At 43.1% G+C, this 17,055-nt stretch overlaps 1 long non-coding RNA gene across 4 annotated transcripts in view; it reads left to right on the forward strand.

Annotated features, from left to right (window-relative positions):
* Window positions 1-324: 324 nt before the first annotated feature.
* Window positions 325-17,055, forward strand: part of LOC120371503 — a 110,702-nt gene continuing 93,971 nt past the window's right edge. For all 4 annotated transcript variants that reach the window (XR_005584409.1, XR_005584408.1, XR_005584410.1 and 1 more), the window contains exon 1: window positions 325-417. This is a non-coding gene — a long non-coding RNA (uncharacterized LOC120371503). The remainder of the gene's footprint in view (window positions 418-17,055) is intronic.

Consider the following 17,055-nt stretch of genomic DNA (forward strand, 5'->3'; position numbering starts at 1 on the left):
ATTTTTTCATGGAAAATGTATTTAAAAACACTTGTTTATGACTTTTTTATTGAAAACCTGAAAACCCTTAAACAGAAAATTTTTGGTCAAAACCCAGAAAGATGCTGGTGACCCAGTACTTCATGAGTCACACTGACCCTCCCAGGTTGCACCAGGGACATTACAACAGTACTTGTGATTGGATTTACCCAGCCTACATTGAACCAGCAATGGTTAGCAAGCTGCTTTAGGCCCACTCAGCCCTGCCCCACTACACCTGCACTCTTTGTCAGGTAATGAAGGGGCAGTTAAGGGAAGACAAGTACTTAGTAACTGGCTGACTAAGGAGGAGAATAGAGCTCTTGTAGCTTCCTGAGGAAAGGAACAGTCCAGAACTTCTGCAGGGGTGACTGACTGCCAAAGCTCCTCTGGAGAAAGGTAGGTCTGGCACAGGGCTATTGAGTTTGGTTTTTGCATGGAATCTTTCTTTGCTATGTTATAAAGAGATTGCTTAGACTGTTTGCGTTGTCTGGAGCGGCTTGAAGGGCCTAGTGAGACTGTTGCAGGGAACTCCAGCCCACTGTGTGTATGTGGGGAACTGTTTCAATAAACCCTATGGACTTCTTACCCCATATTTGAGTTTGTCCTGTAGTCTGCCTTGGACCCTGAAGAATATGGTCACATACAACATGCTGTCCCTTGCTTGGTGCCTGATTGCAAGCTGATGACCTAGTTCTTGGCAAATTCTGAGTTAAAGCACTTCTGGGATGGTTAGCAGACAGAGCAACACAGGAGGTGACCTGGCTCCCCAGCCTCCTGAGCCTACATTGTAATGCATTAAATTTTATACGGAAAGGAAATAAAATACTGGGGCTCAGTTGGAGCTGGTAGTGAGACCATGTGAACCTCGGATGGAAAAGGGAAGGCATGGCATTTTTCCAGAGGCAAGCAGTAGAGATGCTATTTCAAAGTTAATCAAAAAGAAAATATGAATTTGGAGTCTTTCCACCTATTGTACCATGTTTATAGCTTAGAAACCCAAGCTACACTTGCTCAAACTGCCAGCTGCTATTTGAATGAAGGGTTAGAGGAAGGCACTAGGAGTCAGTGATTCAGTGTGTGACTTTAGACAAGTCATTTCAAGTCTGTCTCATTTTAGTCATCTGCATACATATGGGTTTTGTAGGTATACATCTTAAACTTTTAAAGTGCTATTTGTTCCTAGGATGAAAGCTGATTGGTATGTACAAATAAAATGAAATATAATTAATGATGGTTTGGCTACTACAAAACCAAATGTTAATTCACTGACTTTATTTATAAGTGGAAAATAAGTTACTATTTTATCTTCATCACAACAATAACTTAAAGAAAAACCTGGACACCCCCTCCAAACAAACCAGAAAATAGGTATTGCCTGTTATTCCCTCTTCCTGATGCTTACCTAATATACAAATTAGGGAGGATGATACTGTAGTCTACATTTCATCTATTGGATTAGGAGACTTATTCTGCAAGTACTTAATAATTGAGAGACTATGCAATGTTAAAACATCAGGGTCATTCAGTAAGTACTAGGATCGCGAGTAGCTTCTACTAGACTTCATTACTGAATGTTCCACTAACTATAATTTGACAAAGTAGAAGAGATATGATGCTTCAGTTACTAGTAACATCGCTCAGTCCATGAGATGATCAAGTCCTAGGAACTGAAGACAGGCACTGAATCAAATGGTTTGCATATCAGTGCAGTGGTGGTTGCAACTTGCTTAAATAAATCATTTGAACATACCAGCCTGCTAATGTGTTGGCCAGGGAAAGATCAGTATGAGCAGCTCTATTTCATGAACATTTCAAAGCTTTATTTTAGGCATGTGATTTATTTCTTTTGTTCTGACCACTCCTTCACTATCACTTTTTTTTTTAATTAGTGCCCTTTCCCTGTCCTATATAAGGAGAGAAGAGGAGTCTCATTAGCATGGATGAATGTATCGATTCCAAAAATAGTCGGTTTTCCCTCTAGAAACTTTTCTACTCTAGAACTCATTAGCTTTGATTCAGTAGCCCATCAAAATTAAGTAGCAATAATAAGAATCATGTTTCCAGTAACACTTTACCTATTTGAAGAAAACTGGAATCAACTGTGGAAGTACAGTTACTGAATCTGGTTATGGTGGTGGTTGGTTGTGTGTGGGTTTTTTTGTTTGGTTTTGTTTTGGAGAGGCTATTTTTTTTTTAAAGACGACAAGAAAAAGCTTTCTTTTAAAGCACAGTTTATATTAAATTTTGATCTTGCAAGTGGATTATAGCTTGAGATTTTAGGCTTGCTTGAATATAAAGGCACTATGGGCCCCATCCACAGCCAGTTGAAGTCTCCCATTAACTTCCATAGATGCTGGATCAGGCCTTATGAGCCTAATCTTGCTTTCGGTGCACACCCAAAATTCCCCCTGCTGTAAGTCAATGGGAGTTCTTGGGTGTGAAAATGAAAGCAGGACTGTCCCTACTGTAAAGGGAGGGGATTTAGCTCTATTTTGTCAATTATTTAACATTCACTGGATAGGAGGTACCAGTAAATTACTGTGATGTGGGGTGGCAGAAATGAAGATATCTGTAGTCCGGAGGGACTGTGGAAGCCACCATTCACTTTGCTGGTAAATTGTCAATTCAACCCCCTTCCCTGAATTCTCTTGGCTTGAGCGTTTGACACATGCTGGAATTATATACATGTTCGAGTTGATTTGTCTCACACTAACTTTTTGTATGAATATTATTAACTTCAAAACAAATTCTAGGTCAGTACCATTTTGCTGTGGTTAATTCTCATGATTTAGGGGCAAATCCTGCTTGCCTTACTCAGAGGGATTATTTGACTACATTCTTGTACCATGGTGATAGCTATTGGGGAAGTGAGATTTGGTGCTGAACCTCCAAGGCCTTGTGTTCACAAGATGTTTTTGTCCTAAGGACGGCCTTCCTAATAAGGATCCACCCAGAGACCTCTACAAGTATAACAAGCAGTATAACTATAACATTACACTTCCCCAAGCAGGCAAGTCCTGAACTGGCATTAGTCACCTTTGTGCCCTTCTGAACTGGATGTGTCCCAGAGGCTGGAGCAGCACCTGTTCTAAATTAGACAGCCCTGGAGGTCTGTCTTACTATAGAAACCTCCTCAAGCTATCCTATGGCCTGCAAGGCTATGGAGAATTTCTTCAGCACTTTGTGATGTGACCCCATCCTTGACACACACTTCCAACCCTGACCCTAGCACGCCTCTCAAGCTGGAGCTTGATGAGGTCCTCTTCAGGCAGCCCCTGGCTGTCTTCCAAAGTGCCTGCACTGGGGCAATCCTTTCCTGGCAGCAGCTGGGACTTATTCCTTTTCTTCAACTCTTACAGTTCACAGTGCAGCAGTGCTCCACAGTGCAGCTACCCACAGGTGACTTGGAGACTTCGCATAGATAAAGTCCCTATACATACTAGCTGTATAGCTGTAACAGCATCCCCAAAGTCTACAGGCAAAAGCATTTTCTTGGCTGTCCATTTTTTTTTCTGTTTCCCTGTTAACTATAGTAAAATGTCCAGTAGTGTGAAAGTTATCAATGTTTTTAATATATCATAATTAGGTTTCAGCATCAACAACCTATAGGGACTGCCACATAGGTCTCCTTCTCTCTCAAAGCTATTTTCCCTCCCCCCCCCCTTGTCGTCTTGTTTCGCTGTATTCATCTGTTGTCTCTTGTTTTACACTGAGGCTGTGAGCCCCTTGGGATAGGGGATGGTCTTTATGTTTCTTCAGACCCTAGCACGATGCAATCCTGGTCCATGTCTCTTCTGAGGTACTGTGTTAATGCAAACCAATAATAATATTGGTTCAGGTGGATTCTTAGTCCAAACAAATGCAGCTACAACTACATATTAAAGGATTTCATTGCAGCCATAACAACTACATTTTTCTTTCATTTATTTTACATTTAAGTTCTGCAGCAAATTTCACACCAAGGCAACTTGCATTTGAACTCCACAGCTGCAGAATCACACACAGTAACTAGTGCCCTGATTACAGGATGTACGTTCGGGACTTGATCTCAGCTAGTGTATATCAGCATTGAAGTCCATTCGCACCACTTGAGGGGTCTAAGCCATTGCTGCTACTACTTTTCTCTTGACACACACATTATTGCAAACTCCAGCTTTCTGTTCCTTCCTCTTCCTTTTGTTCTCCTGAATAAATAATGCATCCTGTATAGAAGTGCACCTCTGCAAATCCCCACCAACAGGATCCATATGGACCAATTAATACACAACACAGTGTGCTTTAGACCTCACATTCCTATAATGTGCATTTCACCACTGTGTAGACAAGCCCCAATACAGATTGCTTTCTTCATGTTCTTCCTTCGTACAGTTGTTGCTGACCTGGTTCTTACTAGAATACAAGGATCTGTTTTTTCTCTAGATCTAAAATTCTGGGTGCTTTTGTTTTATCACTTTCAGATGAACAATTACTGTACCTTCTGAACACCTGCTCCTTCCCAATCTCTTGCTGGAGTTCTGTTTTGATTTCACATTCTATTCATTTATAGTCAGGCAATATCTCAGTGAAATAAAATGATTCCCCTGCTGCAGTTCATGTTCAGTTTCTGTTGAACGGTATCATGTTCTTTATGCTATTTTGTGTTTTAGTTGCAGGGGCGGCTCTAGGAATTCCGCTGCCCCAAGCAGGGCGGCGGGGCGCGCTCTGGTGGTCGCCGGTCCCGCGGCTCTGGTGGACCTCCCGCAAGCATGCCTACGGATGCTCCACCCGAGCCGCGGGACCAGCGGACCCTCCGCAGGCATTTCTGTGGGAGGTCCAGCGGAGCCGCCTGCCGCCCTCCCAGCAAAATGCCGCCCCAAGCGCGCGCTTGGCGCGCTGGGGTCTGGAGCTGGCCCTGTTTAGTTGCTCACAAAAGGCAGAAGGTGAAGACCTGGGGCTCTAATACCTTTCAATTTAACTCTTACCTCTTGTCTTCCATCATTATGCCCCATACCATCCAATTGGATTTACTAAAACTAAACGCTTTACCTTTCAGATTTGTTTTGCATGCAGCATTTGGTGCATAGTCTACAGCTTGTTGCATCAAATTAATGACAAGGGAAGAGCCAGTAATTTCCAACATACTTTTTTTTTTTTTCTTTCTTGGTAGTCTAACGGTAATTTATACACCAGAGAAGATCACTGATCCATTGAGGCTTGTCTATATTAACCCTGAAAAATCTAAGCAAACAACCTATCACCATCATGAACTTGAAAGTTCAGTTAGTGGTGTGGCCTCAGATTCCTTCCATAAACATTGATTCACTTCTCCTTTGAACTGACAAACATTACTTACCTTTATTGCCATGGGTGTCAGCTTGCTTAATGTTCCAGCTACCCTTGGGGTCAATAAGTTTTGTCTGAACTACTTATTCTAGTCCCATCTTTACCATCTACTTATGGCCTTGTTTATAATACTAACTTAATCAAAACAACTTATGGACATGAATCTGTCCCTTCCCTTTAAAGAGCATTTGAAGCCCACATACTAACGGAAGCTGTGTGTTATGAACTGGGGCATGGGTGGTCAGGCTTAGTAGACAGAGCAGAGACAGTTGGGCTTAGTGGTCAGAGTGGAGTCAGAAGCCAGGAACAAATCCAAAGGTCAGAGCTGGAGTTGGGAACTTAACAGAGTTATAAGACTGGGGGGTGGGGTGGGGGAGGGGAGGGGAGGGAGGAATTATAGTGACCTGGCCAGAGGCCCAAGCCACAAAGAGGAAGCCCTGCAGCTCATGGGGCATAAGAGAGGCTGCAGAGTGAGAGATTTGTACCAGGGGGCTGAGAAACTGCAAGAGGATGTGTTAAACCAGTGGGGAGGTAATCCCCAGATGAGCCCACAAGGAAGCACCTTAGTGGTGAGTGGAGCAAATGCTGTCAGTTTGCCATGTAGATACCTGTTCTGGGGTTATATGTACGCTGCACTGGCCCAGCAACTAAAGAGTTAACACAGGCACTGTCCATGGCTTCCAGTCAGCAGCATTGCAGCGTCTGAGGGGCAGGGTGGGGTGGCTACCAGAAGAGTGAGCAGGCTGGAAAAAGTTGTTCCTGCAAGCAAGCTACTAAAGGGCAGCCCAGGAGGGGGTGAACTGATGGACAGGCTGGAGAGATCCAGGGGAAGGTTGGAAGAAACTCAGGGCAGCATCAGAGTCAAAGTATCCTGACCATGCTTATAGAGAGATGGAAGGGACCTTGAAAGGTCATCAAGTCCAGTCCCCTGCCTTCCCTAGCAGGACCAAGTACTATCCCTGACAATTTTTTTTTTTTTGGTCCCCAAGATCCCTCAAGGATTGAATTTACAACCCTGGGTTTAGCAGGCCAATGCTCAAACCACTGAGCTATCCCTCCCTCCTCTGCTTACGTGGCTTGAGGGCCGTGAGTTGGAACCTAGTGGAGTGGGCGGACGGGTAGGTCTGGGATCTCCTACGAACCCCTGGCAGACTTGGAACTGGAGACAGGCTTTTCAGACTCCTGGGCACCAGAAATAGATTGACAGCCCCACAAGACTAGGTAGGCTGGCCAGATAGTAAGTGTCAAAAATCGGGACAGGAGGTGTGGGGGGGTAATAAGTGCCTATGTGAGGAAAAAGACCCCAAAATCGGGACTGTCCCTATAAAATCGGGACATCTGGTCACCCTAAGGCTAGGTGAACCCTGGAGTTGCACCACCCTTGGCCCAAGGGGTTGCCGTTGCACTGACACACTGCCTCATGGTGCTCCTAGACTGCAATCAAGTGCTCCCTTAACCTTCTCTTTAAGCTAAAAAGATGGAGCTCCCTGAATCTATTGCTGTAAGGCATGTTTTCTAATCCTGTAATCCTGCTTGTGGCTCTTCTCTGAATCTTCTCCAATTTATCAGCATACTTCTTGAATTGTGGGCACCAGAACTGGACACACTATTCCAGTAGCGGCAGAGGTGAAAGTAAGGCGGTATGGTGTACCAGCAAGAGCCAGTACACTGTGCTGGACTGCATTGGCTTTTGCAATGGGAATTTAAAGGGCTCTGGGCTTCCTGCCGCAGTGGGCATCCCAGAGCCCTTTAAATCCTGCCTGCGGCTCCGGCGGCCAGGCTGGGGCCAAGATTTAAAGGGCTCAGAGCTCCCTGCAGCGGCAGGAGCTCCAGGCCCTTTAAATCCCGGCCCCAGCCCGGCAAGGCTCGGGGTTCCCTGCAGCCGCGGGAGCTGGGGGGGGGCTTTAAATCCCACCCGCAGCTCCAGAAGCCAGAGCTGCTGTGGGAAATTAAAGGGTCCAGAGCTCTGGAGCCCCGGGCCCTTTAATTTGCCCCTGAGCCCTGGGGGCTCCCAGCCACCTCTGCAGCTGAGAGCCCTGGGTTGATTTAAAGGCCCTGGGGCTCCCAGCCACAGCCGGCGCACCAGGGCCTTTAAATTGTGAGAGGCCACGCCTCTTCCAGATGAGGCCACGTCCCACTCAGGACTCCACAGTACCGGTAAGTCCTGTAAGTTACTTTCACCCCTGCTCTGCTCTTCAAGATTCCTTTGTTTGTGTCCAAGGATAGCATCAGCCCATTTAGCCATAGCATTGCAGTGGAGGAGCTCATGTTCAGCTCATTATCCACCATGATCCCCAAACCTTTTTCAAAGTTAAGGATTTTTGTGTGTGGATGGGATATGAGTTAGGGGCAACACTCAACTTGAGTTAACTTTGCAATGAAGACCAGCCCTTTGGGGTCTGTGTGTGGTATGTATCTCCTCTTCCAGCCACTTCATCCTGAATCATGTAATGGCCTCTTGCTTCATTTAGGATGCTTTTATTTCTTTCCTGCTACATAGCATGTTAACGAAGGGCTTGCTCTTGAAAAGTGCTGAGCAACTGCAGTCTTTATTGGGTGAAATGCTAAATTCTCTATACAGTATTTATTTGGGAGATTTTCTAAGGCACCAAGGGTTGTTAGGTCAGCTGGAAGGACCTAAGGAATTGGGTTCTAACTCTGCTTTTGCTGCGTTCTTACACAGAAAGCTAATTGAAGTCAATGGGAGTTCTGTGGGCCAGTGGTTTTACTTGAATTGAAATCAAAGGGAATTTCTCTGAGTGTAGAGAAAGTGGAAAAACTGAAGAAGGACTTCAGGATGTGGCCCATCTCTTCAATGGGTGTTGGGGGGAGGAGGGGGCGAGGCGAAGGTTGCCCAGCACATGTTGAGATTAGGCCTCCGGTTTTCTGGGTTTATATGGCATCAGACAGATCCTCAGCTTGTGTAGACTGGCTTAGCCCACTGTTTTTACTTTTTGATGGTTACTATGTGTTACATTTGTAATATGTCAGCCAATGTGTTTCAGACTTGCATAATCTTTTTTGTATTTTAAACAATCATCTCAGAGCAATAATACATACTCACTTTTAAAAATATTTGTCTTGATATATTTCTTAATTTCTGACCCTGGCACATCAAACTCAATAGAAAATAGTCTAGTATTGGGAAGATTACATCACTAGTTTTATTTCTATATAACTGGCTTTCTGTTGTGGCTCCATGGACATTCATTGCTTTTTATTGTCTTTTATTGTTGAATTTAAGAGAAAAGCAATAAATATAAAGCATATGCTGAATTACAGACCTTGATTGTGGTCTTGATTGTCTCTTAAGAAAGACAGTATAAGCTACTTAGCCAAGAACTAGATGAATGAGAGATGTAGATGATGGAAACATGCACAAAGCCTCTTTCTAGCTGAGAAAGTTCTGTAGTTACATGGATTTTTAAGATCAGATTTATTTATTTTTTTTAAAATCTAGTGATCGTATCTTGCTGATAAACTAGAGGATCCAACCTTTAAGTATTTCAAAATATTAAGCCATACATCATTAGTAGGGAGAGTAATTATCTTGATGTGTCTTCATGGTGCTGAAAGAACTCGGCATGGCTGAGGGCACTGGTAAATTACTAGAGTGAATTAGGCTATGTCTATGCTGCTTCTGAAGGAAGCAGTTCTGCGCTAGTTCTGAAGGATCTCAAATGTGAAATTGCAGAACTACTAACTGTAGTCTGTAACCTATTGTTTAAATCAGCTTCTGTACCAGATGACTGGAGGATAGCTAATGTGATGCCAACTTTTAAAAAGGGCTCCAGAGGTGATCCCAGCAATTACAGGCCAGTACGTTTGACTTCAGTACCGAGTAAACTGGTTGAAACTATAGTAAAGAACAATATTGTCAGACACATAGATGAACAAAACTTGTTGGGGAAGAGTCAGCATAGTTTTTGGGGAGGCATGATTTCCCTTTACAATCTACTAGAATTCTTTGAGGGGAGGGTCAACAAGCCTATGAACAAGGGGGATCCAGTGGATATAGCATACTTAGATTTTCAGAAAGCCTTTGATAAAGTCCCTCACCAAAGGCTCTTAAGCAAAGTAAGCTGTCATGGGATAAGAAGGAAAGTCCTCTCATGGATTGGTAACAGGTTAAAAGATAGGAAACAAAGGGTAAGAAAAAAATGGTCAGCTCTCAGAATGGAGAGAGGTAAATAGTGGTGTCCCTCAGGGTTCTCTACTGGGCCCAGTCCTATTCAACATATACATAAATGATCTGGAAAAATGGGCAAGCAGTGAGGTGGCAAAATTTGCAGATGATACAAAACTACTCAAGATAGTTAAGTCCCAGGCAGACTACGAAGCGCTACGTAGGATCTCTCAAAACTGTGACTGGACAACAAAATGGCAGATGAAATTTCATGTTGATAAATGCAAAGTAATGCACATTGGAAAACATAATCCCAACTATACATATAAAATGATGAGGTCTAAATTAGCTGTTACCAAGATCTATCTTCAATGGTGTCATTGTGGATAGTTCTCTGAAAACATCCACTCAATATGCAGCGGCAGTCAAAAAAGCAAACAGAATGTTGAGAATAATTAAGAAAGGGATATATAATAGGACAGATAATCTCATATTGCCTCTATATAAATCCCTGGTATGCCCACGTCTTACGCACACAATTCCCAGAAATTAGTGACGTCCAACAATAGCTATTAGTCAATGCAGCTATTAGTCAATATAATGTGCACTTACTATGTCTTTTTTTTTTCAAAAGTACCTTAATGGTTTGTTTGTTTCTTGTGATGTATGTATTTCTGCACTTAAAAAAAAAAAAGGGCAGTGCAAGCCCTTTCATGTAGGAGCTTTGTGGAACATCATCTGGCCCATTTGATGATCTTAGTATGTGGAACTAGCCCCAACAGTCTACAGGTAACTAGAAATATTTATGAAAAACTACACCAACTGAATAAAAATAAACAATATATTTTTTTTCTAATTTCCTGGAAGGCAAAAGAACTGATGTCAAAATATTAAGGTCTCCTCCAAAACAGTGAAAATAGCAAACATCCTTACATACTCTCTTCAGAAAGCTAAGAAGTATTTAAAAAAAAAAAAGTAAACCAAAAACTCAGTCAAACAATATTAAAATCCCATTGAATGGTGAAGAGTTTGACAACTTGCCACCAAGAACCTGAAATCTTCCTAGGGGATGGTTGCTCATGACAAGAAGAGGAGTAATTGAACTGAAATCACCATGGATGATCTTGTTAGTGATGTCCTAATAACATCCATTTGACTAGAGTTTATCTCGCACTTTACAATTTACACTCAGAAGCAGATGTATGACACATTAAAATAGATCTTGTTTTGATCTTGACAAAGATTAAAGTAAATACTTTTAAAGTAACATGTAGTTGGCTGAATGTGGCTCCTGTGGACTTCAGTGAGAGTTGTGGGTGAACTCCCAAGTACAGAATTTTGGTCCAATTTATTTAGTAAGTGCACTGAATCTGAAGAGTGCTGAATCCAGATCATATTGATTTGTAAACCACAAAACAGTTTTCTCCAAAAGCATGAGTGGGCTGACTGGAAGCCACAGACACTGATTACCAATGTCAAACTGAAATTCAAGGTCAAGTTCAGTGGTGATGTGATTGATTGATTTTACATAAGTTACAGGTCAGGCATAAGTTAGAAAATTGATGGAAGTGTCAAGGCAGAATAACTTGTAACCAACTTGGTGGATGTGCTAAATGAATGTGATTTACAGTGATCAGATCGCCTATGGGGACCCAGGGGTGAAAGTAACTTAAAGGACTTACCGGTACTGCTGGGGTCCTCAGCGGGGGCATGGCCTCAACCAGAAGAGGCGGAGCCTTTAAATAAAGATTTAAAGGCCCCGCTCCAACTGTAGCTGGAAGCCCCGGGGCCTTTAAATCACCCCTGGAGCGACCAGCTGCAGAGGCAGCTGGGAGCCCCAGGGCTAAGGGGCGATTTAAAGGGCCAATGGCTCTGGCTGACACTACTGCAGCGGCGCTCTGGGCCCATTAAATCTCTGATGGAACCCTGCCACCGCTACCATGGGGCTCCGGCAGCTAGGCTTGGGCAGCACTTAAAGGGCTAGGGCTCCCTGCAGTGGCAGGAGCCCTGGGATCTTTAAATCGCTGCCCGAGCCCGGCTGCCGGAGCCCTACGGACCATACTGGCTTCCTTTCAGCTCTGTGGGGACCAAATACTGCCAAATAGTGCATGTAATGCCAATGGGATTGGCACCTACAGAAGGGTTGAGATCAGTCCGAAGCAGTAGGTCAGCACCAATGGTTTATAGAGGCGATGAAGCAGAAAGAGCTGTGTTTAGGAGAGTAGAAGGAAGCAGGGCAGAAGATTCTGTCTCCATTTCCATGAGCTGGCTAGCTGCTTTACTGTAGGTCCTTGTATTTGGGAGTTCCTGTTAAAATGGTGTATGAAGGAGAGAGAGCTGTGTGTACGCGCGTGCTCTCTCTCTCTCTCTCTTTAAGTTGCTCACTTTGTGAACAAATGTCTGTGTGATGAGTAAAGCCCTTCTTTTTACTGAAAATGTCCCAGGTTTTACTAAAGCAATCATTCAGTGTTTACACTTTTTAAAATCCAACTTTTGGATGTGCCAAACTCCCCAGACCTGGCTTCTTGTTCTGGAAGGAGTAACCTGGACCTCCCGGTCCCCAGTATTAACTCCAAATATTTACTCAGAAAACTCAAGTTTATTTTTTGCATTGACTTTCACCCTTTTTAATTCTTTTTTGTAATAAACACTGATAAATTCCTGGGACACTTTAAAACAAAATAAAAACCAGAAATGAAGAGCCTCAATTATGAGGTTAAAAAAATCCTTTAAATAGACTCCAGCATGTGCAATTCAACAATGACTTCAGCATGTTTTCTAAACCATCTCCCCACCAGCACCTGTTCAAGTGTAGTATGGCCTTGATACCTGAACTGTCCATGACTGTGACTGGTTGGATTCACACACGCGCCCCCTCCCCCCCCCCCGCCCCCGGGATGTCACCTGGTGTGTGGTTCTGTCTCTTCTACTCCATTATGGCCAGTTCATGCTTTTGCTCTTTTTCTTTCTCCTGAAGGGGTAGCCTCTGGATCTCCATGGCCCTCTTGTGCTCTGCTTTTTGTCTGGCTGCTTGTGCCTCCATTTCCATCTGTTTTAATTCATCTCTCTCTTTTATGCATCTTTTCGTTTTCTTCTACCTGCAACCTGTGGAGCTCCAACTCTTTGGTAGCTTCACTTTCACTCATTTTCTTTCTTTTCCTGTCCCTACTTCCCTTGACTGAAATAAGCAAACAGAAAATAACAAACCAGTAACCCCTTTGTCTGTTCTCTAGCCAACACACTTAAAATCACCACCAATTATCCTGCTTGCTGGGCCACGATGATCTCCTTGGTGCAGGGACAGAATGTTACTACAGCATCAAGCACAGTATTAGTGCCCAATAAATTACAAATAGTAAGAATACTAACAAGCCACTATTCAGGGCCTTGCTGGGCTGTTCCCATTAGGAGAAAAAATTGATGATTCCAGTCAAGTATTTCTTGGGTTCAGTCCCATTTAATTACAAAGAATGTACACACAGTCCTATTTCCCTAAAGACAGTAGAAAAACAGAATGGCAGGCAGTTTCCTTGCACGCCAATCCAAGTCTGGCATCGTACTGACTGGAAAGGCAAAAAGAAGCTCTGTCTCGTGACTAGTTCCAAGGCCATGCTAGTCTGCTAGCTTTCTCCTTGCTTTTTGCCTCTCTCCCACACAGGTTAGGCTAGCATAGCTATGTTTCTCTGGAGTTTTTTTTTTTATTTTTTGGTTTTGTTTTGTTTTGTTTTTCCCACCACACCTCTGAGAGACTTAGCTATGCCAATGTAAGCTTTCAGTACAGACCATCCCAGAGTGGACTCAGCAGTCTCCCATAGCTGTCCTGGCTTGCTGGTGCTAGGGGGAAGGAAAAACCAGCAAACCTTTATTTTTGCTATAGGCAAATCTGTAACCTGCCCACCCCCCAAGGAACTAAACAGGGCTTGCAATCCCTGTTCCATCCCAGTAACTGCAGTTTAGGTGCCTAAATACCTCTGAAAATCGGGCTCCTAGAGCATTCCTTTCACCAGGGAAATCCCATTAGACACTGTCACCACTTGCACTATTTTCTGAAGGAATAAGAGGAAATGATCATTGTGAAAACCAAGGGCATATCTACATGAGAAAGGTGAACCAGTTTAATTTAAGGAGTGATTTTTTTAAACCGGTTTAGTGAAACAGTTGCAAAAGATTGTGTGGAGAAACATATTTCATTTCAAACCAGGGTCAGTCCAATGTAACCTAAATTGATTAGAAATCAGATTATGCTAAACTGGAATAATAGTGTCCTTTCAGAGACTTGCACAGCTTGAACTAAATGGGTTTTAAACCAGAATTAAATTAAACGACTGCACAAGATTTCACTGGGGTCAAATCCATCATCTAGGCCAGGGAGTCCCCTCAAAGCTCACAGAAGAAGTATCCAGAATGACCATATTCTATTTTATATTCCATTTCACCCCCTGTTGGAATAATATCATAGAATCATAGAACTTAAGATCAGAAGGGACCATTATGATCATCTAGTCTGATCTCCCACAAGATGCAGGCCACAAAAGCTGACCCACCCACTCCTGAAATAATTCTCTCCCTTGACTCAGCTGTTGAAGTCCCCAAATCCTTATTTAAAGACTTCAAGTAGCAGATAATCCTCCAGCAAGCGACCCCTGCCCCATGCTGCGGAGGAAGGTGAAAAACCGCCAGGACCACTGCCAATCTACCCTGGAGGAAAATTCCTTCCCGACCCCAAATATGGCGATCAGCTGAACCCCGAGCATGCGGGCAAGACTCTCCAGCCAGACACTCAGGAAAAAGACTTTCAATATCCCAACATTGACCCTCGGTACTAATTACCAGTGGTCGCACGTTATTGACCTATTGGCTAAATCACGTTATCCTATCAAACCATTCCCTCCATAAACTTATCAAGCTTAATCTTAAAGCCAGAGAGGTCCTTCGCCCCCACTGTTTCCCTCAGTAGGCTGTTCCAGAATTTCACTTCCCTGATGGTTAGAAACCTTCGTCTAATTTCAAGCCTAAACTTCCCGACTGCCAATTTATATCCATTTGTTCTCGTGTCCACATTAGTACTGAGCTGAAATAATTCCTCTCCCTCCCTGGTATTTATCCCTCTGATATATTTAAAGAGAGCAATCATATCTCCTCTTAACCTTCTTTTGGTTAAGGAAAACAAACCGAGCACCTCAAGTCTCCTTTCATATGACAGGCTTTCCATTCCTCGGATCATTCTAGTGGCCCTTCTTTGTACCCGTTCCAGTTTGAATTCATCCTTCTTAAACATGGGAGACCAAAACTGCACACAGTACTCCAAATGAGGTCTCACCAATGCCTTGTATAACGGGACTAGCACCTCCTTATCTCTACTAGAAATACCTCTATCATACATGTTTGAACTGGACTGTGTAGTGTGGTTGAGAAGACCTGAGAGCTAGCTGAAATGGTTTTTAATCATTTTTCTTTCTCTCTCTCTCCAGAAAGGACCCTTCAAACCAACTGAATGTTTGTGGGATATTTTATTTTGGTCAACCTTTTTCCATTTGGCGGGGGGAAAAAAGTATTTCCTTGGGATATTTCTGATTTTAAAAAAAGTTCCAATTTTTTCCAGGGGGAATATTTTGACCAGATCTCTCCTATATATATTAGTAATATTGTCTTTCTTTTACGTGCAATTGAATTGCCCATGGAAATCATGGGAGTGACCAAGAGAGGAGATTTTTTTTCCGAAGGCATAAATGGGCACTGAATGTTTGATATTTGAATAGTAGGTTAAAATCTATGCGGAGACATCCTCATCTTCTGGAGCGTGCATTTGATGATAAGAAAAGGGTGCAAAGTAGAGTTGGTGACTTCAGACAAGCTAACTGCAGAATCCATTCAGAGTCAGGCTAACAGCTCTGAGGGTCAGTGGGAGAACAGAGAATGGAGTGCCCTTTGTTAGCAAGGAGGAAAACAATTTGAGTTCCTAATAGAAGCTATTGAACAGTTCATCAGCTTTCTGGTTTTCTCTGAGTCACAACAAAGGCTCTTGTAGAGATTATTCATATGAAGTAACATATGACAATGGTAAAGGATCATGGGGAGAGTCACTTGATTTCAACACTAGACAACAAACTATATCAGAACAAAGAAAGCTGCTCTGTCTCTAAGGGCTAGTCTACACTTACCAGCCGGGTCGACGCGGTGAGTTTGACTTCTCGGAGTTCGAACTATCACGTCTAATGTGGACGCGATAGTTCGAACTCCGGAAGCGCCGCGGTCAACTCCGGTACTCCACCACTGCAAACGGCGGTGGCGGAGTCGACCTTGGAGCCGTGGACTTCGATTCCGCGGCGTCTGGACGGGTGAGTAGTTCGAACTAGGGTACTTCGAATTCAGCTACGCTATTCACGTAGCTGAACTTGCGTACCCTAATTCGACCCCGCTTCTTAGTGTGGACCAGCCCTAACACTGTACAGTTTCTACCTAGAACCTTTCCTATCTCCCTCTCCTGCCTGGCTTCCTGTTACAGATTTAAAAGAACAGTAAAAATATCTTACTATATACTATGGGGCATCCAGGAAGGTAGCCAGAGAAATCCATGAAACCCACTATGAATTATGGGAGCTGACACACACACTTTTCCCCTTCTCCTGCTTAAAAGGAAACCTCCATCCACTGTTCTATTCTCTCCCCCCCCCCCCCCCACAGTTCTGTGTTCCCTGTCTCCCAGGTAAAGCAGCACAGCAGTTCGGGGCAGGTGGAGAAAGTTAACACCAGAATCTTGAGTCTTTCAGCTAGAAGAGAAGGGGACTCTCTTTGCAAGGGGGTTAACAGTGCATTAACTATTCTTAACTATCAGATTGCAGTACAGTCCATATAACCTGCATGCAACTTTGCAGTATGACCCTATCAGTCACAAAGGAATCAGGTTTGGGCTGGTTTAGTGCTTGTGAGAATTACAAGAAGCACACTGGTGCTGTATGCAGTGATTGGCAACTCTAGTCCCTAAACCAGTCCCCCTACATAGTTCTGGGGCCTTTGTGTTGCAGAAGCTGTTGTCTTTAGCATGTAGAGCTCAGTAAATATTTTTTCTCAAAACTGTTTGTTGGGTGAAAAATGCAGAGTCAGGGACACAAACATTTTCAGGAATTTTTGCTTGCTTTTTTGAGTAAAAAAACAAAATTCCAAAAAACCTGAAATGTTTTGTTTTGACCTTTTCAAAATGAAACACTTGGGGGATTTTTTTTCTTCAATTTGAAACTACTTTTCACTTTAATTTTTATTTAAAATTTTTTTTTCAAAAAATGTTAATAGCTCAAAATCAAAACAAATTGTTTTGGATCAAAAATGATGTGTGTTTTTTTTACTTTTCAAGAAGCTAAGCATTTTGAAAAAAGTTTTGGGTTTGACTTAAAACACACACACTTCTTATTTTGATTTGGTTTTAAGAATTGCCAGTCAACCAACAAATTCGTTATTCACCCAGCTGTGTTTGCATGAGGCTTATAATGGAAATCCTGGCTCCTAGTGGCAATTCAAGACCATTGCAGAATTAGGAATACATTCCCTACGCCTTTCCAAGAGAAGCATATTTTCCCCCTGGAGTGATG

This window comes from Mauremys reevesii, linkage group 9 (genome assembly GCF_016161935.1).
Source record: "Mauremys reevesii isolate NIE-2019 linkage group 9, ASM1616193v1, whole genome shotgun sequence".
Classification (NCBI taxonomy): domain Eukaryota; kingdom Metazoa; phylum Chordata; order Testudines; family Geoemydidae; genus Mauremys; species Mauremys reevesii.